General features: G+C 41.2%; 1 protein-coding gene across 6 annotated transcripts in view; it reads left to right on the forward strand.

The window, feature by feature from the left end:
* Positions 1 to 8,273: 8,273 nt before the first annotated feature.
* Positions 8,274 to 23,555, forward strand: part of MEF2A (myocyte enhancer factor 2A) — a 160,721-nt gene continuing 145,439 nt past the window's right edge. For 4 of the 6 annotated variants that reach the window (XM_042988173.1, XM_042988175.1, XM_042988170.1 and 1 more), the window contains exon 1: positions 8,274 to 8,854. The gene's annotated coding sequence lies outside the window, so the exon portion shown is untranslated. Of the gene's footprint in view, positions 8,855 to 9,412; positions 9,469 to 17,957; positions 18,025 to 23,555 lie in introns of those variants that run through there. The other 2 variants (XM_042988172.1, XM_042988171.1) reach the window with 2 other exon arrangements.

Below are 23,555 nucleotides of genomic sequence, written 5' to 3' on the forward strand. Positions count from 1 at the left end.
AAGTTGCAATTTGGGAATGATTTGTATGATGTGGCCACCACAGAAAGAACTGACTTTTCTATGAGCTTTTGAGGGACATATGGGCCTAGAACAGGTCTAAATGGACTTCCTAAGAAATATGGTAGAGCCTGGTAATGCCTGGGATGCGTATTGAAAGAAATTATTGAGGGGGAACTAGGATGCTTCCCACCTTTAGAAGAAATATCTATGACAAAAATACACAAGCCAAGAGGACAATAGAGATCATGATCTCATATGCATGGGGTAGATGCGAATGGGATACTGGAGAAGGGGAAGATAGTAAACGCACCTCCTCTTTGGATGGAGTATAGAAAGTGAACAGAATAACCTCAAGGTTTGGAATTCCTATAATTGACATGTGAATGTACTGTTGGTTGTGGAGAGAATCACAGAGTCTGAATAAACTGTGCCAAAGAAAAAAATACAATATAACAAAATGACAACATATAATAGAAATTGAAAGACTTATTTGAAGTTCAATTGCATAAAACATCCAGCTGTCAAAGATTTGATTTCTTACATTTTAAAGTTTATTTAATCTTTATGTAGACTTTGACATTTAGAATACAAATTGAGCAAAAGAAAGTTCTTTTATCCCCTTCTTTGAGAACCTGAATTCATCCTTTTCATCATCAGGCATTCAAGAATAAAAGCCCCCACGATATTCAAATAAGAAAAGTGACAACAACATTTTTAAGGCCTGGAAAAGATGTAACAGGCAATGTTAGAAGTTGTGTGTGTGTGTGTGTGTGTGTGTGTGTGTGTGTGTGTGTTTTACGTTTTGATATTTAGGAATAGCCACATGGCCACATGGCAGCCATGGACCCTATTGTTTTCTGTAGTAACCAGAAACACTTTATTTTCTGTGTTTTTTTCCTCAATTCATAACAATGATCATCTCAAAACATACATACTTATAAACATGTTACCAATAATTTTAACAGTGTTCAATTTGAAGAGTTGAATCTACTATTGTAAGATACTGCAACCATGTTTTCTACTAGTTATATGAATTCCATATGATGGCTACTATTGAAGAGCTGAGTAAATTACAGGATATTAAAATATTTTATCACTTAAAATTTTTTTTTATCTTAAAATATTTTTAGACTTGCCAAAAGTTGCAAACATCATATGGATAATTCACCCAGCTTCCTCTAGGGTTATCTTATGGAAGGATAGTGCAATGATCAAAACCAGGAAATTAACATTGATGTAACATTATCAACTAAGCTACAGGCCTTATTTAAATTTTGCCAATTTTCTCACTAAGGTCTCTTTTTTGCACCAGGATCTGATCCTGAATCCCATTTTGCATTTAGCTGTTGGATATTTTGTAGGATTCCCCTTGATTTGTCTTTGTCCGATATTCTTTCATGATTAGACTCAGGTTATAGCTTTTTGGCAGGAACACCAAAAAAGGGATGTGCCCCTTCCCATTGCGTCATATCATGGGGTACATGAAGTCCAAATGCTTTGTTACGGTAATGCTGGCCTCGTTCCCTCGGTTAAGGTGGTGTCTGCTGGGTTCCTCTATTGCAAAATTCCTATCATTCTGTTGTAATTAATAAATATCTTGTAGGGAACTACTTTGAGGCTATGCAAATGTCCTGTTTCTCATCATTCTTTTACCCATGAATTTTTGCATCCATTGATAGTTCTTGCCTGCAATAAATAATTAACTGTGGTGTTTGCCTAAAGGGGGTTTATGTATTGCTCTCATTCCTTTTGCATTTTTTTTGTGGGAATTCTCCTGTAAGCAAGATATGTGCTTTTTCCCCTATTCAATTTTTTTAACCAATTATTTATTTATATCAGTACGGGCTCATGGATATTTATTTTATTCTATAGGTTATAATCCAATGCTAGTGTTATTTGCTACTCAAATCATTCCAGGTTTTGCCATCAGTAGCTCTTTCAGGTGAGCTCCTGTGTCCCTTTGACATGCCCTCATCATTTTTTGAGCAGTTCTTTGCTGTCTGGCACCATAGATTTATCTAGTTTGTTTTCCTTTCCCAGTCCTGGAGTCAACCATCTCTCCAAGGAGCCCTGGTTACTTTTACTGCAAAATGGCATTTACATCTGGGTGCTTATCACGAAACTTGCAATAGAAAAAGGATGCACGTGATTTCTCTCTCTTTGCATGCATACATCAATGATTTTAACTCTAAAAAGCCTGTGATGTACAGTACAAAGTGGCGTATATTTGTGTTTTTAGGTTTAATTTAAAGTGTGGAGATTTGATTTTCTGAAATATTTACAAGTCATTATGTCCTATGTCAGAGTTACAAGTAAAATAAGTAACTTTACAAGTAAGATGTAGTTTTTATATGTGATATTTCTAAAAAAAGACATGGAGTTATATATGGAGAATTCACTAATTTTGGGTAACACATTTAAAACATTCCATTTTTTACATCTTCTTTTAATGTTTATTTTTATTTTTGAGAGAGAGAGCATGAGCAGAGGAGGAGCGGGGGGGGGGGGGGGTCTGAAGTGGGCTCTGCGCTGACAGCAACGAGCCCAATGAGGGGCTCAAACTCACGAACCATGAGATCATTTTCTGAGCTGAAGTTGGACGCTCAACTGACTGAGCCACCCAAGTGCCCCTACATCTACATCTTTTTTTAATTGAAGTATAGTTGACACAGAATATTACATTCATTTCAGATACACAACGTAGTGATTCAATAAGTCTATATGTTATAGTATGCTCACAAGTGTAACTACCATCTGTCACTATGCAACGCTATTACGATACCATTGATTGTATTCCCTATGCTGTACCTTTCATCCCCAGGACTTACTCATGCCATAACTAGAAGCCTGTATCTCCCGCTCCTCTTCTGCCATTTTGCCCATCCCCCCCACCTTCCTCCCCTCCGGCAACTATCAGTTTGTTCTCTGTGTTCGCTGGTCTGTTTCTGCTTTTTGTTTGTGTGTTTGTTTAGTCATTTGTTTTGTTTTTTAGATTCCATGTAAAAGTGTAATCATATGATATTTGTCTTTCTCTGATTTCACTTGGCATAATACCCTCTAGGTCCTTCCCTGTTGTTGCAAATGGCAAGATCCCATTCCTTTCTTATTTCTTTATATGTGTGTGTGTGTGTGTGTGTGTGTGTGTGTGTGTGTGTGTATACATTTTCTTTATCCATTCATCTAGTGATGGACATTTGGGTTGCTTCCACATATTGGTTGTTATAGATAATGCTGCCAAAAACACAGGGATACGTATATTTTTTCAAATTAGTGTTTTCATTTTCTCTGGGTAAATACCCAGTAGCAGAATTGTTGGATAATATGGTACTTCTACTTTTAATTTTTTGAGGAACCTCCATACTGTTTTCCACAGTGGCTCCACCAATTTGCATTCCCACCAACACTGCACAAGTGTTCCTTTTCCTCCACATCCTCGCCAATGTTTGTTATTTCTTGTCTTTTTGGTTCTAGCCATTCTGACAGGTGTAAGGTGATATCTCTTTGTGGTTTTGATTTGCATTTCCCTGATGATGAGTGATGTTGAACATCATTTCGTGTGTCTTTGCATCTTAAAACCTTCCACTTTTGAGGCACCTGCGTGGCTCAGTCGGTTGAGCGTCTGACTTTGGCTCAGGTCATGATCTCACAGTCTGTGAGTTCGAGGCCCGTGTCAGGCTCTGTGCTGACAGTTCAGAGCCTGGAGCCTGCTTTGGATTCTGTGTCTCCCTCTCTCTCTGCCCCTCCCCTGCTCATGCTCTGTCTCTCTCTGTCTCAAAAATAAATTAAAACATTTTAAAAAATGTTTAAAAACCGTCTACTTTTAATTTACACGCATGCAAAATTGAGACTTCATGAAACATTTTTATTGAGCCCCTTTGCCTGGTTCACACCATATTTAATAAATATTAACTTTGTGTAAGTGTCAGGGCACAAGATTGAATATGGCCCCTATCTTTAAGAAACTCACAAATTAAAACCCCTTTGAGGTTCCCCTCCTTGAGATAAACTTACCTTTTTCTACTAATCCATTCTTTTTACTGTCCATCCCTCTCATCATTCTTCTGCTCCATAAGCTATTTCTCTTTTTCTCCATCCCATATATTTCAACTTCAAAATTCTGCTTACATTTCTCCTCCTCCAGAAAGCCTTCCTGGCACTGTCCAATGTCATCTAGTTGTGTTTTTCTCTAACCCCACAAGGCTGAGGACATTTTTGTCCCACGGGTACTTCAATTTCAACATGAACAGAATGGAACTCATCACATTCTCCTTGTCCAGCCCCTTCGATCTCATCTTCCTCCACTAGTGCTCCCCACTTCAGTGATGCTGCTGTTATCCACTCGGGAGCCCAAACCCAGAAACCTGAGGGTAAACTGAGGCTCCTCTCCCTTCTCTAACCCCAGATTCAATGACAGAAAGCAGGTCAATTCTACCTTCTAGCTGGCTCTTTGTTTTGCTTCTGTTTTCTCCTTGCTGTCAGGCAACTTTTTTTCATTTAGGCTTTCTGTCTTCCTTAACTCACTTACCATCTGTCTTAAGTGGGTCTCCTGAAAAGCAGATCCCCAAAAAAGGATTTGGGTGTGGGTAGCTTATTTGGAAGGTGATCCTGGCAAGGGTTCTGAGGGAGTGGTGATGTGACACAGGGGAAATGAGGAGAGACAATAAAAAGTGGCTAATGAGTGGGTCACCACAGAGGACAACTGGAGCCCAACCCACTGTGGACCCCCCCACCCTTGAGAGACTTTGGGGAACATGCTTCAGAACTGTCTTCTTGAGACATGAGGAAGCTGGGGCCAAAGTGACCCAGAGACACAGGAAGCCATCAGCATGTGTGGGGCAGTCGGTGGAGACCTCTGGGGATGGGAAGTGTGTGTGTGGGTACTCAGGTAGCAGCGGCTGTGCCTCCTAACTGACCATGCTGCTTCCGGTCTTGCTCTCTCTCACCTACTCCCAACCATTGCCCTAAGTGATCCTTCTAAAATGCCAAGTAGATCAAACTATTCCACCATTTCAAATTTATATTTCCCATTGTTCTCAGAAGGAAATCCAAATGGGGGCACCTGGGTGGCTCAGTTGGTTAAGCGTCTGACTCTGGATTTTGGCTCAGGTCATGATTTCACATTTCATTAGATCGAGCCCCATGTAGGGCTCTGTGCTGACAGTGTGGAGTCTGCTTGGGATTCTCTCTCTCTCGTTTTCTCTGGCTCTCCACCATGATCTCTGTTTCTCTCAAAATAAATAATTTAAAAATTATATATATATGTGTGTGTGTGTATATATATATATATATATATATATATATATATATATAAAATCTAAATGGCCTAGCCTGATATGCTAAGGCTCTGTACTGTCTCACCCTTCCAGTCTTATCTCCTACCACTCCCCAGCACTTAATCCAGACTCCAGGCTTCAGGCACATTATACTAGCTGTGGTTTCTCTCTTGAGCCACACTCAAGGGTCCCTGCACAAAACAGTCCTTGTGCCTAAAGTCTGCTCATAAATATTTAAGGAGCATTTCCTTCATTGCCTATTATGCACCAGGCACTGTGCTAGACATTTTGGATCAACAAAGAATGAATCACAGTTCTGGCCTTCAAGGAGCTCACTCTCCAAAGGGGAGGAGACAGACTTCTACATAAAGAAGTACTTATTCTTCAACTAGGTGCTAGAAAATGATGCCTAAGTGGAGACTTGATGGAGATAAAGGGGGTTTACCGTGCACACAGAAAGAAACAGCTTGGTGTATGCAGAGGAACTTCTTAGATTTCTGAATGGGGCTAGTGAGTGGTCTGGCAGGAAGAGGTGAGGCCAAGGCTGCCAGGTGGTCAGGGATCCCTGCTTCCAAGGGAGCCTGACCTTTGTTCTTCAGATCAAGACACAACGAGAGGGCCTCATTTTCATCCTTCTGGACACTTTGGAGATTCACTATGGGACTGCCTCCTCTAAGGAACCATCTTCTGTGCTTTCCTAGTGCCCTCAGAACCCCCTCTTGGTGGTTAGCAGGCTGAGTTTTAAGGTGTATGTCTCCCAGGGCCCGCCAGCCCAGTTGAAGGAAGTGTTGCTCTTCCTCACCTCCATTTCACAGTGCCTACTACAATGCTGCTAAGCCCTTTCAGTTCAGACATTCCTGGCCTCCAGAGTGCTTTAAGCAGGCCAGAAAGAGCTGGAGGACTCAAAGATGCTGCTTGTCATAAGCTCCTTCCAAGCCAATGACACATGTAAGTGTTCCACACATGGTCTATGCCAAGCTGAGTGCTGGAAGTTGCTGGAGACACTGAACTTCAGATATGTACTTTTGAGACCTGAACAGAAGCTGTGATGATTTCCTAAAACTGATTATTTTAATTACAAATAGTGATTATGTTTTGCGACTGTATTTTACTATAGCTGTGCTCTAGAATTTTTAAATTTACTCTTATTTCTCTCCATTTTCTTCCTCTGCTTTCCTTTCTTCTTATCATACCCTGAAATTCTCAGACAAGGGCTTTGACAAGCAGGAGGTGGGGAGAGAGGCACTCTCTTAGGTGATGTAAACATTTTTTTTTTTTTTTTCATTTCTACTTTGGCTGGAGCCATGACCAAGCTCTCTGGTTCTCTGGAGTGACCTACAACATTTGAATGAGAAGGCAGGCAGTCTGAGCTAGTCTTCTGTGCCCTGGGATGGTCATGAGGTGGAGTAATGGAAGTCTGTTCTACATGGCCCCTTTTTTTCCAGGGTGAAGGGCAGGTGGGAATGACGGAGCTACTGATCACTGTCCCCTCCACCTCAGAGCCTAGGCTTTGAAGTAAAAGTATCAAACTCTTCTATTTTCGTGGAGCAAAGAAGTCAAATGCAGCTGCCTTTGCAGCTTCTGGCAGGTTAAAAAACATGCATTTGCACATGACTTGCTGAATTACACCAAATTTTAATGTGCTTCCAAAACTTCCCTATAGTCCTTGACTTACACCAAATTTTAATGTGTTTCAAAACTTCCCTATAGTCCTTGCTGCTGGCTCTTCTGGAAAGTGATACTGTGGGACTCTGAGCAGAACTCTGGATTTATTTTCCAGTGTCTGGTGTTTATGTGCCGCTTTTGTGTTGGGTTCTCCCCAGTACGTTGCCCTGTCCTTGAGAGAGGAAGCCTGCGAGCCTCCAGCTTCCTCTGTAACTTCCCAGTTCCTTTGCCCGTCCTCTGCGCATCTGCTTAGCCACCCCAGTCACTTTGTTTCAAAGTGCTGCGGTACTGAGTTTCTCTTTCAAATGAAAATAACCATTTGGCTCTGGGTTTACTGCATAGGCACCTCTGGGTGCAGAAATAGGCAGTGTGGCTGTAGAAACTCTCCAAAGGTTAGCAGACTTCAAGATGCAGGGACCAACAATGGCTCGACAAAACCAATAACCCCACAAAACAGAAGGGCAGTCCCAAGCATATCTCCTTTGCACCTCTTTCAGAAAAGACAGTATGCAGAGTGGTTGGGAGTTCAAGTCCTCAGTGCCCTCCTCTTAAGCTGTGACCTCAAAGGGTCACTTTAGCGCTCAGCTTCCCTTTCCTCTTCTGTAAAATGGGAATAGAAACTGAATCTACTTCATGGGGATGTTGTGAAGAATATATAAGCTATCAGATGCAAAACGTTCCGCGCACAGTTTGGCGCTCAAGCAGTAGGCTACTGATGCCTATTAGTAATTGGCTATTACTAGGAGGTTGTGTCTCTCCCGGGACCGGGGGCGCTTGGCTCGCCAGCCTGAAAGGGGTCGCCCACTCCAGGCCCCTTCAAGTACTACTCCCTCCCGGCCTGGGCCCAGATCCCAGCCGCCACGGCGCGCCAGGGACCGAAGTCCCATTGTGCTTGCTCAGTGAGGGTGACTGGGGCGGCCGCCCAGACGCGAGCACAGGTGCGGCCCTGACCACAATGAGGGCGTGGGCGCGTGCGTGGCGAGCAGAGGTCTGCAGGGGGCCAGTGTGGCCGACCGCGGGGCGGGGTTGCGGGGGGGTCGGGAGGGAACGGGTGCTGGCGCGGCCCCAGGAACTCGGCAGGAGGCGTCTGGGCCGTCCCGGAGGACCCTGCCTGGCACCGGACTCCGGGCGTCTGCCGAACTCGCGCCCCGGAGCCCCGGCCCCGCCCCCGGAGCCCCGCCCCCCGGTGTCCCCGGTTGGCTGGAGCCGGCGGCCACGCGCGGCGATTTGCCACGCGCCGCGTCATTGAAGCCGCTCCTGGTCCCGGCCCCCGCGGGCTGGTCAAGGAGGCAGCGGCGGGGGGAGGCTGGGGCTGTAGGGCGCGACGCCGCCGGGCCGCCCCGCCCTGGGAGGCGCCTAAGCCCTCATCAAGTGACCAGTATCCCTTCCAGGAGAACACGGTTCTTCACAGGGAAGCGAGCTCCAGCCTGTAGCCCCGGCGCCAAACCGCCGTCATCTCCTTCCTGTGCCGGGTGATCCGTCTCCTCACCCACCCGGAAAAACATAGTCCGCCCCCCGCGTCCTTGTGGAGTAGCGCTTGCTTCCACTGACTCTCTTTGCCCGTACCCTCGTCTTTCCCATTCCAAGTACTCTAGGACCCACCGAGAGGATAAGTCAGCGCTGAAGAGAAACCTCAAGGGAAAAGAGAGAGAGAGAGGGAGCCGAGGGGAAGGGAGGGAAAGGCGAGGCTGGCGGAGGGACACCGAGGACCGCGGCCGTAGTGCGCACGCGCGGCGGCAGGAACGAGTTCCGGTCTGGCCGGGGCCTGTCTCCTAAAAATAGCCCCGGTGTGGGGATCCGTGCGCGGATGTCCCGGCGAGTCCCGGGCTGAAGGAGGCGGCTCCGGGCGGCGCGGAGCGCTGGTGGCTGGCCCGGGCTGCAGCGTGTGCGCGCCCGTCAGCTGCGCCGGAGACACGGTGAGGGCCGCGGCGGCGGGGCTCCGTTCACCGGGCCGACGGTGCCGGAGGGGGCGGCGTCTCGGCGAGGGGCCCGGGTAGGGGCCGGGGGGCGCTGGGGCGGGGGGCTGCGCGGCCGAGCAGGGGCGCCCGCGGGGCTCCGGGGACAGCAGGGCAGGGCGGCGTCCGGCTGGCAGGGGGCCGTGGTCGCGGGCGCGCGGCGGCGGGGCGGGTGGGGTGCGGGGAGGCGGCGCGGGGTGGTCGCGCGGGGTCTGCGTGGAGGGGCGAGGCGCCCGCGGTGGTGGGGGCGGGGTGCCCCGAGGGCGGGCCCGGGGTCTGACCGCTGTCGCGCGGGCCGGCGGAGGGAGGCGCGGCCGCGCGGGTTCGGCGCGAGGAGCCTCCCCGTGCGCGCACGGGGCTTGGGGCTGGGGGGCGGTGGTGGACGGCGCCTTCTTGAAAGTTGAGGGACTTCTCTGGGGGCCCGGAGTCTCTCCGGGGGTTCCGCCCGAAGGCCCGTTTCCTCCCTCTTGCCCTCCGCGGCCCGGGTCTCCCCAGAGGGATTGCCCCTCGTGCCGAGGGCGCTCTGCGCTTTGGTCGGACTTGAAGAAGTTCCCCCACTTCTGCTTTGGGAGAAGGTTGGTCGAAGCGGGCGGAACATTGAGGTCCGAACTCTGGGCGCGTGTGTACAGATGTCAGTGGTGGGGTCGGTATTTGGGGCGGCCCGGGCCGGGGGCACCTGCGGGGTGCGGACGTCCGCGGATTCTGGGAGACGTCGCGGGGAAGGGGAGGCTACAGAGGGAACAGCTAGCTACCCCTGACATCCCGGTAGATCCCGGCTCCCAGGAAAGGTTTTATGTGGTAGAAACTTTGCCTTTTAGTTCGATATCCTCTGTCTTCGAACAGCGGGGATTAAGTCGGTAGGTGAGGTAGTGCAAACAAGTTTGGAAGAGGTGAGCATCTCTGAATTAGAAAAACAGATCTCCCCTCCCTCCCCGTGGAAGTGTGACTATAAAAACATTCTTCAGACCTGAAGTGTGGCTCCAGTGGTACGAAGCGAGCCCCCCCCCCCCCCACGCCGTCATGGTCCAGCAGGGAAACCGCGTGTAGACTGAAGAATTGCGGCAGCGTTGACCTGCATTTTAGTTGACAGTAAGATTGGTATTGCAATTAATGCGCTATTTGAAAGGCTGGCTGTGACGTGTTGACAATGGTGTAAGTATTTTTGAACAAATGTCTAAGATTTTTCAAGTTTTTTTTTTTTTTTTATTTTTTTTATTTTTTTTAGCACAGCTTGTTTCCCCCGTGTCTCGTATCATCTTTTACTATATGAAGAGAAGGTTCTCCAAAGCTGTAATTAGGTGTACGTTACACAAGAGTACTTTCCCTTTAAGAATCCAGCTGTGTTGTTTTGGCAATTGCCAAGTGCTCCAGTTGTCAGTTTTAAAATCTGTTACCTTGGCAGTACTTGAACAGTCTGTGGAAAAGGTAAACAAAATAGCTTGAAAAAAAATCTTTTTTTGAAAACGCAAAAATGGCATCTATTTTAGTATGAATTTAGAAAGTGAGGATTAAATAGCTGTGTTGTGCTGTTATGGCTTTTGTATGTACATTTTTGTTTTTGGGTATATTTTTGGACGGTTCAGTCTTTACCAAATGGCAACTTTTGTTTTAGGAAAAAAGTCCACAAGGTGTTTAAATTAAAAGGGATGCCAATTTTAGTTAGGCTTTATAACAAACATAAGGAACACTTGTGTCCTATAAATTATTAAGATTAGTGTGTGTAATGATACACTAATTGGTTCTGGAATCACTTAATTCTCAGTGAGCACTGTAAAAAGTTGTGATAATGGTATTATAATTAAACTCTGAAGAGCTAAAGCTAGTGATTTAAATACTTTGTACAGACCTAGTTTTTAACAATAGTGTTGGAAGTGTTTCCAATAGAAACGTGTTCGTTAAAGCAGTCAGCAATTATGAGTAAAAATATTTTTCTAAACGTAATTATTTGCATATCTGTTTCATTTGATTCACATTTTGTTATATATAAAACCATGGTTTTGTTCATATTGGAACAGAGGGGCTAAAATTATGTTTAACCCCATAAATTACTTCCTAGCAAAAGTTTAAATTCTTGAGGGAGGCAGTGAGAGGTGGGGGGTGCCCAGTGGAAGGAAAATAGCTCATTGGGGCTCTGAAATGATAATTGTAATGTCACTATGCTGAATTATGGTTTGAGAATAATCTCCTTCCAAATGCTTAAGAGTTTCTATGTTTCCTTAATGGGTATGTGTGACAAAGATTGTTTTTTGTAAATGCAACCGGAAATAGTCTTTTAAAGGTATTGAGTTGTTTTCTGGTGGTGATGTTTTATTTTTCAAAGCAATTGCATTATAGTTTTGTATAGGATGCAGTACAGGTTAATATTAATTTTATTAATATGCAAGAAGTAGCAATATTTGGCTACCAAGAGGAATATCAGTGTATTCTGAGGGTGGTTAAGTAATAATAAAAGTGTTTTCTATTAGAAAATAATTCTGAAGTTTGAAACACTTCAGAAGTCTTTTAAAAGATTTATGTTCTGATTTAGGAGGAGGAAACTAAGCAATTTGTTTTTGAGAAGTAGCATGCCTTTCAGTCAGGTTTTGGAAGGCCACCTTTTTTTTTTTTTTTCTTCACTCTCTTCACTGCTTGTAAGTCTGGCAAGAGGAGTTTAGTCTAACATACAATGTTGATGGTCTTGAATTTTCTCTGGGCATTTTCAGTTTCATGTATTTTGTCTTGTAATTAGACTGTACTTTTTTTTTTTTTTTTTTTTTTTGAAGAGGTGCTCATGGTGCATATGAATGCTACAAAGTCTAGCTGAAGTTTTCTTTTAGCAGTGATGGAGCACTGAAAATACTGCTTTGTGGGTTGAAAATGATCATTGCTCTTTTCTAGATGAGAGAGAAAATCTGTGTACATTCTTAGTAAATTGAGAAGTGAGTGCCTAGTTAGATAACCTCCTGCAAAATCAATCTAGTTAGATAACCTCCTGCAAAAGAACACTTTAACACGTCCTGCTGTGTTTGCAAGTCCTCATAAAGGAAGGCTGCTAGACTTTGTCATCACATCTTGGTTCAGATCCCAACTCCGCCACTTACTCATAAGGTGTCACTTATGAGATGTCTTCTGTAAAGTGGGAGGGAGTTATACTACCTGCCCCATGGAATTGTTAGCATTAAATGAAATAATGGGAGTGAGAGTTCTTAGCACACTACCTGAGGCTTAATGTACAAAAGTGCATATCGCCTGATGTCCTTCATCCCTTCCTCTGTACACCCCTTCCTCTCCATACATTTTCCCTTATTTCCTATGAAGACTGTAAAAGTGCTGTATCCGATGCCTCCGTCTGTGACCAAGAGGACTTCATATAATGTATAAATGCAGGAGATTGCTCATTTACTTTTGGAACAGAAAAATCCCAGCATTTTTTAAAATATATATTTTTTTAATGTTTGTTTTTCAGAGAGAGAGAGAGACAGAGTATAAGCAGGGGAGGGGCAGAGAGAGAGGGAGACACAGAATCTGGAGTAGGCACCAGGCTTTGAGCTGTCAGCACGGAGCCCAACACGGGGCTTGAACCGTGAGATCATGACCTGCGCTGAAGTTGGACACTTAACCGACTGAGCCCCCCAGGAGCCCCCAAATCCCAGAATTTTAAATTTATTGTCAGATTATATATAAAATGTTTAGTTGGCCAGTCTACATTAGGTTTTTGATTTGCAATCATTGATTGTAACCTCCATAATCTCTCTAAATATTAAAAAAAAATTAGAATTCAATGTAAGTATATTCCCTACTCTTCACTGAAATATGTTTTTTGTGAATTATCCGTGCGAGTGGTCTTCAAGATACAGTATTTAAAATTTGAAATTAGAAAAATATTTTTATTTCCTACCTGGAATAGGTATATTTTTAAAAATAGCCTTTCTTTATTGGGTATCTGTAAGTTTTTATATTTCATTTTACCTGCTCTGTGGAACTAAATGATTTAATCTGTGTATGCTTTATCACTGTAATCTTTAATAAATGGACCTGTGTCCAGTGTGTTATAATTAAGAGTATAAACTCATTTATTAATCTCTTGTATAGCATATGTGTTGCCATATATTTAATAAATACTGTATTTTTGTTTGGATGTTTATTTACTGATTTTAGTAATATTTGTATTTATTGAGTTTAATTGATATTTACTAAACTAAATATTTAATATTGAATTGTCTTAATCACTTGAAATCATAAACTGGTGAGTTAAAAAAAATTAGCTGGTTTGTGAGGTGGAATATCAACTGTTTGAACATTAGTATATGACAGCAGGTAATTTACTTTATTGGTTTCCTAAGTGATGATGCTGAAAGCCAGAGGAGTTGTTAACATGGGTGAAAAACACACTAGTTGATCAGATTTTTAATAAATATGAAGGCACATCTTGTTTTGAATCAATACTAATTTTATTTTCTTCCTTATACAAAAATGTAAACTTTATGAACTTAAAAAATAATTCAACCATCAGTAAAGTTACATGTTTTGGGAAATATTTTGGTATTGGAGCGCAAATTTATACTGCATGAGCTGGACCTTTTTACCAGGTTATTTTTGTTACAAGCACCATGCATATGCAGGTTGACTTGGATTAGTTTGAGGTATGATTTGTGACTCTTGAAACAAAGGGATACTCTTTATGTAACCTGGTAAAATAACTTGTAACTCTTGGTTTAGTAAAACTCTGGTGCTCTTGCTTACAAGTCTCACCTTATTCCCTAGCCATTCGCATTTTACATAGAGACGGGGACTATATTTCTAAAATTTACATCTAAATGTCATTCTTTTAAGGAAAACTTTGAAGGCACATAAAATCAGTAGAGAGGCAGTAATTTAAAGGATAAGATTGAAGACTGCCTAAGTTAGAATACCCAATTCTAGCACCTTGTGTTCTTTGGCAGTTTCTCAACCTTCTTGAGGCTCAGTGTATAAAATAGTGATTATAATATTACCTACTTCATAGGGTTGTTGAGAGGATTAAATGAGATGTTTATTATAAAGCCTTTAGCACAATGCTGGCTACCTAATTTTTTTTTTTTTTCTCCTACTGTTACTGTTGCTGTTACTTCTGTTGTTGGCATTAATTCATCATGGTTCACTTTTTAATGATTCTAGTCTCTCCAAACTCATCGTCAGCCACTACCCTTCAGTTTCTGTGACCCAGTTAAGGCCAGCTGTTTGCTCTTCCCTGAAAATGCCATATATTTTCATGCCGATGACTCCCACTTTTATTTTTTTACCCCAGAATTTTCCCGAGCCTGATGTTCACTTGGAAATCTAGTTGGAATCTCAAACATAATGTTAACCATATGACTGAAATATAGTTATCTATTCCTCTCCCCCAACCTTCTTCCCCCTCTTACCCCAGACTCTGATGTCTTTACTGGCCCTTACCCATCTCCGTGAATGGCAGTACTCATGTCGAGAACTTAAAAGATAATGCCAGGATTCTTTTCTTTTCTCTCAAATCCAGTCCATCCATACATTCTCTTGTACCTTAAGAATTTATCTTGCGCCAGTCTACCATTCTAGTCTTCACTGCCCCCTCTTTATTTCAAGGCATTATTATCTCTTGTATGAATTGCTGCAGTAGCTTCCTAACTGGGCTTGCTTCTTCTCTTGCTCCTCAGACGTTGGTTCTTCACATAGCAGCTGTAGGGATCATTTTAATATCCTAAATCATGTCATTACTCTGCTTAAAATCTTCCGATGACTTCCCATTCCTCTTCAAATAAAGTCTGTATTTCTTTCCATGGCCTGAATGGCCCTGAATAATCTTTCTCCTTCTCATTGTTCTTCCCCTGTTTTATTGTGTGCCAGCCACACAGTCCTCTTATCGTTCTTTAAACCTTATATGTCCTTTCCTATTTTAGGTTCTTTTGCACTTTTTGCACTACTTGCTTGAAATGCTCTTCAGAAGGCTGCATGGCCAAACCCTTTGGAATATGGCCCAAGTCTCACTTTGTCACCCAGCACACCTTTTTTAATGTTGCACTCTGATAGTTACTCTTTTGTGCATCTCACTTACTTCAAGACACTATAATTTGTACATGTTTTGTTATTCCTTATTTGTCCATTATCTGAATGTAAACTCCTTAAAGGCAGAGGCCTTGTCTGTCTTCTTGATAACAGTCTCCACAGGCATTAGCACACTGTCGGATACTCGGAAGACAGAAAAATTTGAATTAATGCTTCTGTATCTTTGTTCATGTTTTTGCTGGAGATTGGAATGCTCTTACCTTTAAGTTGTGGCTCAGGTGTCAGGTATGATACCAATTTTAGTCTCTAGACAAAATTTGTCTCCCTTGCTCTCGATACAGACACAATTTGAAGAGTAATTCCATTTTTAGATTTAAAGGATTATAATTGACGTCATTTTCTTCTGTGCTGAGTTCTTGTGTCAGGGACTATTTTGTTCTTTGTGTATGCCCAGGACCTACCAGTCTATCATGGTACATAGTGAATGTTCAGTAAATGGTGAATGGAAGTTGTCTTAATCAACTAAAATGACTGACCACAAACCAGTGTACCCACATCAGATTTTCAAAATTATAAAGGTACTTTTCACTATAAAGTACTGCCTTACATATTTTCTATACATATTAACATGTTGTCGTCATCATTTTGGGTCAGGACAGGAATCCCAGAGCTGTTGAGCACAAGTGGCATTTCCTGAGATTCCGTGTGCCTTCTTTCTGGACAGCGAGTAGCCATCTTGTCTGAGGGCTCTATTTCCAGTTTCAAATGTGTAACCTAGTAAAAACGGTGTTAGAAATTACAATTAGTTACTGGTTGTTCCTTACTAACCAACATTCTCTCTCTCCATCTTATCCAGCAGATTCCATATTATTTCAGAAAGGCTAGGGAGATGTGCAAGTTAACATAGTATTGTATTTCACATATACCATTTCTGCTGTATTGCTAAAGATTTATCAAAGAGCTTTTGTGGCCAATATCAGGAACTTAACCACCATTTGTAATAGTGAAAATCATTGCACATTATACACAGTGGATTTATAAATGGGCTTTTTAAAACATTTGGGGACTGCTTTAGTAAAATGTTTATCTTAATACTGAAAATTTTTTTCATAACAGTATTAAACTTAATTTGACATGGATTATGAAAGGAAAAGGAGAGAAGAATCTGGGAGTTAAGATTTTGTTTTTCACAAATGACTTCCGTCAAAGTAAAGTTTCAGCATTGGCAGGTTTTTTAACAAAACATTTTGTCTTGAAAAAATTTACAGAAAAGTTTCAGGAATAGTACAGTGAACTCTCATATACTGGTCACCTAGAGACACTAATTGTTACTGTTTAGCACAATTGCTTTATCATTTTTTATATTTGCAGAGTGGGCCTGAAGTCTGGAAATAGATATTACTGTTTTATTTATAGCTTTAAGCTCCTTGATTACATCTTCTGGAGTATGCTCTAGATGCAAGTTTATTCAGTTAAAATCAGAGGCAAATCATTTGAGGCAAAACCTTACAGATGTGTCTAGGGGATAGATGGAATCTTGCATTAATGCATTGTGTACCTTTCTAACAAGGAAAACATATTAATATTATACAATGTCATTGAACATTAACATGTAATAGCAAGAATCCATTCTGTTGATCTTTTTCCTTCTTCCTCCTTTTCTCCCTGTTTCCCTTTTTCTTCCTCTTCCTCTTATAATTTTATTATTGAATCATTTGAGAATATGTTGCATACATCATGGTCCTTTATCCTTAAATTCTTCAGTTGATATCTCCTAAGAATTAAGACATGTTCTTATATAACATGTAAGAATAGTATGATGGATTCAAGAAACTTAATACTGATACTGTAATTTAGTCTATAGTTCATGTTGAAATTTCTTCAGTTGTGCCAATAATATATTTTAATAGCATTTTTTTCTAAATAGTCTTTCAACCTTTTTTTCTTTTTCCTGAAATTAATAGTTTTGAAGAGTACAGGCCCTTTGTTTAGTAGGATGTCATCAGTTTGGGTTTGTCATATTGCTTCTTTGTTAGATTCAAGTTACGCATTTTTGGCAGCAATACAAAATAAGTGATGATATACCCTCAGTGCATCACATCAGGAGGCAATATGATGTCAAACTGATGGTAATGTTTACTTGGATCACTTAGTTAAGGTTTGCCTGCCAGATTTCTCTGTATAAAAGTTATCATTGTCCTCATTGTTGTTATTGAATAATCTGTGGGGAAGCATTTTCAGACCGTGTAAGTGCTCTGTCCTCCCCAAAACGTTCACATAATTCATTGCTGATTCTTGCCTGAGTCTGTTATTACTCATTGGTTCCAAAATGGTGTTTGTCTAGCTATTCATCTGCATTTATTAGTTGGCAATCTGTTGTAAAGAAGAGCTTTTCCTTCTCATTTGCTTACTTAATATCAATATAAATTCATAGTCTTTTTTTATTAAGTAGATTATACTCTGTTACTATCAGTATTTTGGTATTCCAGATTAACTCAGGTTTGGTCAGTGGGAAATCCTGCAGCCTCCTCATTTTGACACATTTCTATCATGTTTGGAGTAGTTTCTTACTTTTGGGACATTAAGATATTCCAGGCTCCTCATCTGCTTTTCCTGCTCATGTCCTAGAATCAGCCATTTCTTCAAGGAGTTCTGTTTTCTCTTCTTGTAAGACTGTTTAGAAACCAGGAACTGGGCAGTTGTTGGTATGCTCCTTGATACTGGAGTTTCACTGTTTCAGAGCCCTGTCAGCTGACCAACCTAAGACATTTTGAGTTTATGCTGATTTCTCAGACAGTAGATTATCATTTCTCTTTACATTCCTGAAACTCCTTAGAAGAAAAGTCTATTCCTTTGAAAGTGTTAATAATTTAAGTGATTGTTTGCTTTTACTTAATTTTTTTTAATGTTTGTTTATTTTTGAGAGAGACAGTGTAAGTGGGGGAGGGGCAGAAAGAGAGGGGACACAGAATCCTAAGCAGGTTCCGGATTGTGAACTGTCAGCACAGAACCCGATGTGGGGCTTGAACCCACGAACTACTAGATCATGACCTGAGCCAAAGAAGTTGGATGCTCAAGTGACTGAACCACCCACGTGCCCCTGCCTAGTTTTTCTATTCAACTCTATAATGGTTGGTTCTTGTTTTCCAAAACATATTGTACGCTTCTTGGGAGTTAGGAATGCTGTTTTATATCTCTTTGTATATTCCGTGTTTGTGTTCCACAGTGCCTTGAACATGGTTGATAACCCATGTGTTGCTTATGATACATAATTACAGTAACGGCTATTATCTTTATTACTCTTATACTGTGATTAAATATTGTTATGTTTGTTATAACATTCTAGGTAATTTTGTGGAAACTTTGAAGTGAATTTGTTCTGTTTTTGATAACATTGTTATCCTAGAAGAAATGAAAAACTTGAAAGTTTTTCAACTTTAAAAGCTTAAAAACTGGGGCACCTGGGTGGCTCAGTTGGTTAAGTGGCCGACTTTGGCTCAGGTCATGATCTCATGGTTTGGGAGTTCGAGCCTCGTGTTGGGCTCTGTGCTGACAGCTTGGAGCCTGGAGCCTGCTTTCGGATTCTGTGTCTCCCTCTTTCTCTGTTCCTCCCCTGCTCACACTCTGTCTGTCTCTCTCAAGTATAAATAAAGACTAAAAAAGTTTTGTTTAGGGGCGCCTGGGTGGCTCAGTTGGTTAAGCGGCCGACTTCGGCTCGGGTCATGATCTCGCGGTCCGTGAGTTCGAGCCCCGCGTCAGGCTCTGTGCTGACAGCTCAGAGCCTGGAGCCTGTTTCAGATTCTGTGTCTCCCTCTCTCTGACCCTCCCCCGTTCATGCTCTGTCTGTCTCTGTCTCAAAAATAAATAAAACGTTAAAAAAAAAATTTAAAAAATGTTTTGTTTAAAATAAAGGCTTAAAAACTTAATTCCTGAGATTAAAGTATGTAATTAAAAGAACATCAAAATACCTCATCTTGGTATTGCTGTTTAATAGTGTTTTGTTCATTAGCAAGTAATAACCTTTCTGGGCATCTCTTTAATTATAAAATGAGATGATATCTAGATCCTTTTAAACTCTGAGTTACCTACTTTACGCTTAATTAGCATTGAATTGTTTATGAAAGTAAAATTAAGTGCCACAGAGTATAGTGGAAAGAATATTGTGTGCCTGGACCATGAGTCATTGGGTTCTAATTTTTTGTAAGCATACTGTTACTTTAGCAATTTATTTCACAGTTTGGTCTTTATTACCTTATTTGTTCAGTCCATTGGTCTAGGTGAATGAGGAATACAGTGAACAGGCTTGGCTTTCATAGATGGCAGTATGGACATATGGTTTTATAATTCATTTTGCTATTCACTTGATGTGTACCATGCAGAGTGCTATAGGAGCATATAGAAGGGGTGATCAACCCAGTTTCAGGGAGGCCAGGAAAATTTATACCAGAGGAAGTGACACTTCCATTTAGTTTGAAGCCTCAGGAGCATTTAGCCTTATAAAGAGGGTGGGTAGTTTTACCAGAGCTGTGTTAAGGATGAGAGATACACTTAAGAGAGTTTGGATTGCTTGGAGAAACTCAGTACAGTATGGATGGATCAGGCAGTATAAGAGAGGGCAGACACTGTAGGAGTAGTGAAAGATGAAGCTGAAGACATAAGTAGGGGCCAGATTATGAAGAGCCCTTAAGCTGTGTTAAGGAATTTGAACTTTGAGGGAAAATTAGAATATCTTAAGCCTGGGAGGAAATTAAAAAGATAATGCTGCACTGGGTGTTATATGTAAGTGATGAATTACTAAATTCCTCTCCTGAAACCAATACTACACTGTATGTTAACTAACTTGAGTTTAAATAGAATCTTGGAAGAAAACAAAAGATAATACTGATTGCACTGTGGAGAATTCTTCAGAGAGTTAAAAGTGGTAGGCAGGAAGAATAATTAGGAGGGTGTTACAGGAAATTAGTTAAAAGAGGTAAGGTGGCTTGGACTGTGGTATAGGATGCGGATGGAAGAAATAAGTGGACTTGAGAGATATATAGGGGCGTAGAATAATGGAAGGATTCAGTGATGGGAGGGCATGTGGAAGGTGAAAGAGAAAGAGGAGTTGAGAGTGATGGCTTGGGCAATTGAGGGAATGAATGGGTAATTTTACTGATACAGGAAGCACAGGAAGAAGAGCAGGCTTGAGGGGACTATGATGAGTTTACCTGTGAGAGAGTGCCTGGAGGATGAAGAGGTGTAGTCAGAGGTGGAAGACTTCCTGGTAATGACAAGACCTCGGGATTTGGCCATGGAATGGGTGTTTGAAGAGGAGTGGAAGTGAAGGTGGGATATGATTTGGAAAGTGTGTGTGTGTGTGTGTGTGTGTGTGTGTGTGTGTATGTGTATGTGTATGTATGTATAGCCAAGGACAGGTCTGTGTCCTAAGGCAGAGTACCCTATTTTAGATGATCTTAAGGTTTTCATTGTTTGGTTTGGAAAACAGAAATGAAAAATTTCAGATAGGGTCTTAGTAAGATTGTCCTATTAAACACAAGAGCAAAAAAAAACAAAAACAAAAACCAAAAAACCCCACAACAATGAAACATTTTTTCCTAAACAGAGTGGGAAACTATTGCCCCAGCTAGCTAAAAGTGTCAATGCTTCTCAGTAGTGGCTAAAAATTATGAAACCTATCAGGTATACGAAAATCAGAGTGAATAACGGAGCGTGAATGTAATGTAAGAATGTAAGAATTTTTATGAATCCCATTGCCCTTTTTCTTCTGCAGAGGTAATCATTACCTTAAATAGGATTTACCTTTTTCATTCATTTTTTAAAAATTTTATCTTTTTAATTTACATCCAAATTAGCATATAGTGCAAAAATGATTTCAAGAGTAGATTCCTTAATGCCCCTTACCCGTTTAGCCCATCCCCCTCTCCCCCAACCCCTCCAGCAACCCTGTTCTCCATATTCAAGAGTCTCATGTTTTGTCCCCCTCCCTGCTTTTATATTATTTTTGTTTCCCTTCCCTTATGTTCATCTGTTTTGTCTCTTAAAGTCCTCATATGAGTGAAGTCATATGATATTTGTCTTTCTCTGACTAATTTCACTTAGCATAATACTCTCTAGTTCCATCCACATAGTTGCAAATGACAAGATTTCATTCTTTTTGATTGCCGAGTAATACTCCATTGTATGTATATACCACATCTTCTTTATCCATTTATCCATTGATGGACATTTGGGCTCTTTCCATACTTTGGCTATTGTGGATAGTGCTGCTATAAACATTGGGATGCATGTGTCCCTTCGAAACAGCATACCTGTATCCCTTGGATAAATACCTAGTAGCGCAATTGCTGGGTCGTAGGGTAGTTCTATTTTTAGTTTTTTGAGGAACCTCCATACTGTTTTCCAGAGTGGCTGCACCAGCTTGCATTGCCACCGACAATGCAAAAGAGATCCTCTTTCTCCGTATCTTCGCCAACATCTGTTGTTGCCTGAGTTGTTAATGTTAGCTATTCTGACAGGTGTGAGGTGGTATCTCATGGTGGTTTTGATTTGTATTTCCCTAATGATGAGTGATGTTGAGCATGTGTTTTTATGTGTCGATTGGCCATCTGGATGCCTTCTTTGGAGAAGTGTCTATTCATGTCTTTTGCCCATTTCTTCACTGGATTATTTGCTTTTTGCGTGTTGAGTTTGATAAGTTCTTTATAGATTTTGGATACTAACCCCTTATCTGATATGTTGTTGGCAAATATCTTCTCCCATGCTGTTGGTTGCCTTTTAGTTTTGCTGATTGTTTCCTTCACTGTGCAGGATGAGGTCCTGCATTTTGGTGAGGTCCCAATAGTTCATCTTTGCTTTTGTTTCGCTTGCCTCCAGAGATGTGTTGAGTAAGAAGTTGCTGTGGCCAAGATCAAAGAGGTTTTGCCTGCTTTCTCCTTGAGGATTTTGATGGCTTCTTGTCTTACATTTAGGTCTTTCATCCATTTTGAATTTATTTTTATGTATGGTGTAGGAAGGTGGTCCAGGTTCATTCTTCTGCATGTCGCTGTCCAGTTTTCCCAGCACCACTTGCTGAAGAGAGTGTCTTTATTCCATTGGATATTCTTTCTTGCTTTGTCAAAGATTAGTTTGCCGTACGTTTGTGGGTCCATTTCTGGGTTCTCTATTCTGTTCCATTTTTTTTTTTTTTAATTTTTTTTTTCAACATTTTTTATTTATTTTTGGGACAGAGAGAGACAGAGCATGAACGGGGGAGGGGCAGAGAGAGAGGGAGACACAGAATCGGAAACAGGCTCCAGGCTCCGAGCCATCAGCTCAGAGCCCGACGCGGGGCTCGAACTCACGGACCGCGAGATCGTGACCTGGCTGAAGTCGGACGCTTAACCGACTGCGCCACCCAGGCGCCCCTCTATTCTGTTCCATTGATCTGAGTGTCTGTTTTTGCTCCATTCATTCCTTTCATTACATTCATTCATTTTTAAGACCATATATCCATTTATATTGCTAAAAATATATAGTGTTTTTCATGTTTTAAAACTTTATAAAATGATATTGAATTTGCATATCCTTCTGCAGTTTATGTCTCAACAAATAATCCATTGCAATCATGTTCTTTCAGTATAATGAATTGGATATTAACATTGGAACAAAATGATATGTCATTGATGAATTATACTTTGAATTGCCATGAGAATTATCATAATTTACTTAGTAAGATTTTGTAAAAACTAATCATTTTGTGGGTATTTCTTTTTTTATATTTTACTAAAAAGATACATTGTGGAATAATGTTGGAGATAGAGAAGAGTTGAAAAAATAGTATGACTGTTGCCCTAATGTTGGGCCACTATGGTATAATAATCAAAACCATAAAATTAATATACTGTTTGCTAAACTAAATATCTTATGTGAACTTCATCAGTTTTTTTCCTAATGACCTTTTTTTTGGTCCTAGGATCCAACCCGGGATCCCACATTGCATTTATTTTTTATATAGTCTCTTCAAATCTGTGATAATTCATTCCTTTCTCATTCTTCTACCCAGATGCTTCCTGAGGAGTACTGGTCATTATTTTGTAGAATGTCATCCAATTTGGGTTTCTGTTGCTTTCTTAAAATTAATTTGAATTTTGCGTTTTTGCCAATAAAACCACTGAAGTAATGGTAGCATATCAAAGAGGTACATTTTATATCAGGAGTACATGATGTCAATATCTGATGTTAATCTTGATTACATAAAGTGGTTTCTGCTGGTTTCTCCATTGTAAAGTCACAGTTTTCCTCTTTGAAAATGATAAATATCATGGGGGAGATACTTTGAGAGTATGTTGATTTTCTGTTTCTTCTTAAACTTTCACTTGTTTTTAGCACTCATGGGTGGAACTTAACCTGCAACAATTAGAGGATTTTCCCCCACTATCTAATAGTAGATTGTGCCTGTGAAACCTTCTAAAAAGGTGAAATGGTGTAAAGAAGCCATTACCACTAATTTATATGGAAAAATTTTTGAGATTTTTGTTTAAAAACATAACCTCTTTTAGGCTTTTCTGATACCTTAGAACACATCATGTTAATGGATGTGCAGAATGAATAGAGATAAAGCACAGATGTGCACAAACAAAATTCAAAACTATGGCAGCTTGAGATTAGAGATGCTGAGTGTAGT

This window comes from Panthera tigris, chromosome B3 (genome assembly GCF_018350195.1).
Source record: "Panthera tigris isolate Pti1 chromosome B3, P.tigris_Pti1_mat1.1, whole genome shotgun sequence".
Taxonomy (NCBI): domain Eukaryota; kingdom Metazoa; phylum Chordata; class Mammalia; order Carnivora; family Felidae; genus Panthera; species Panthera tigris.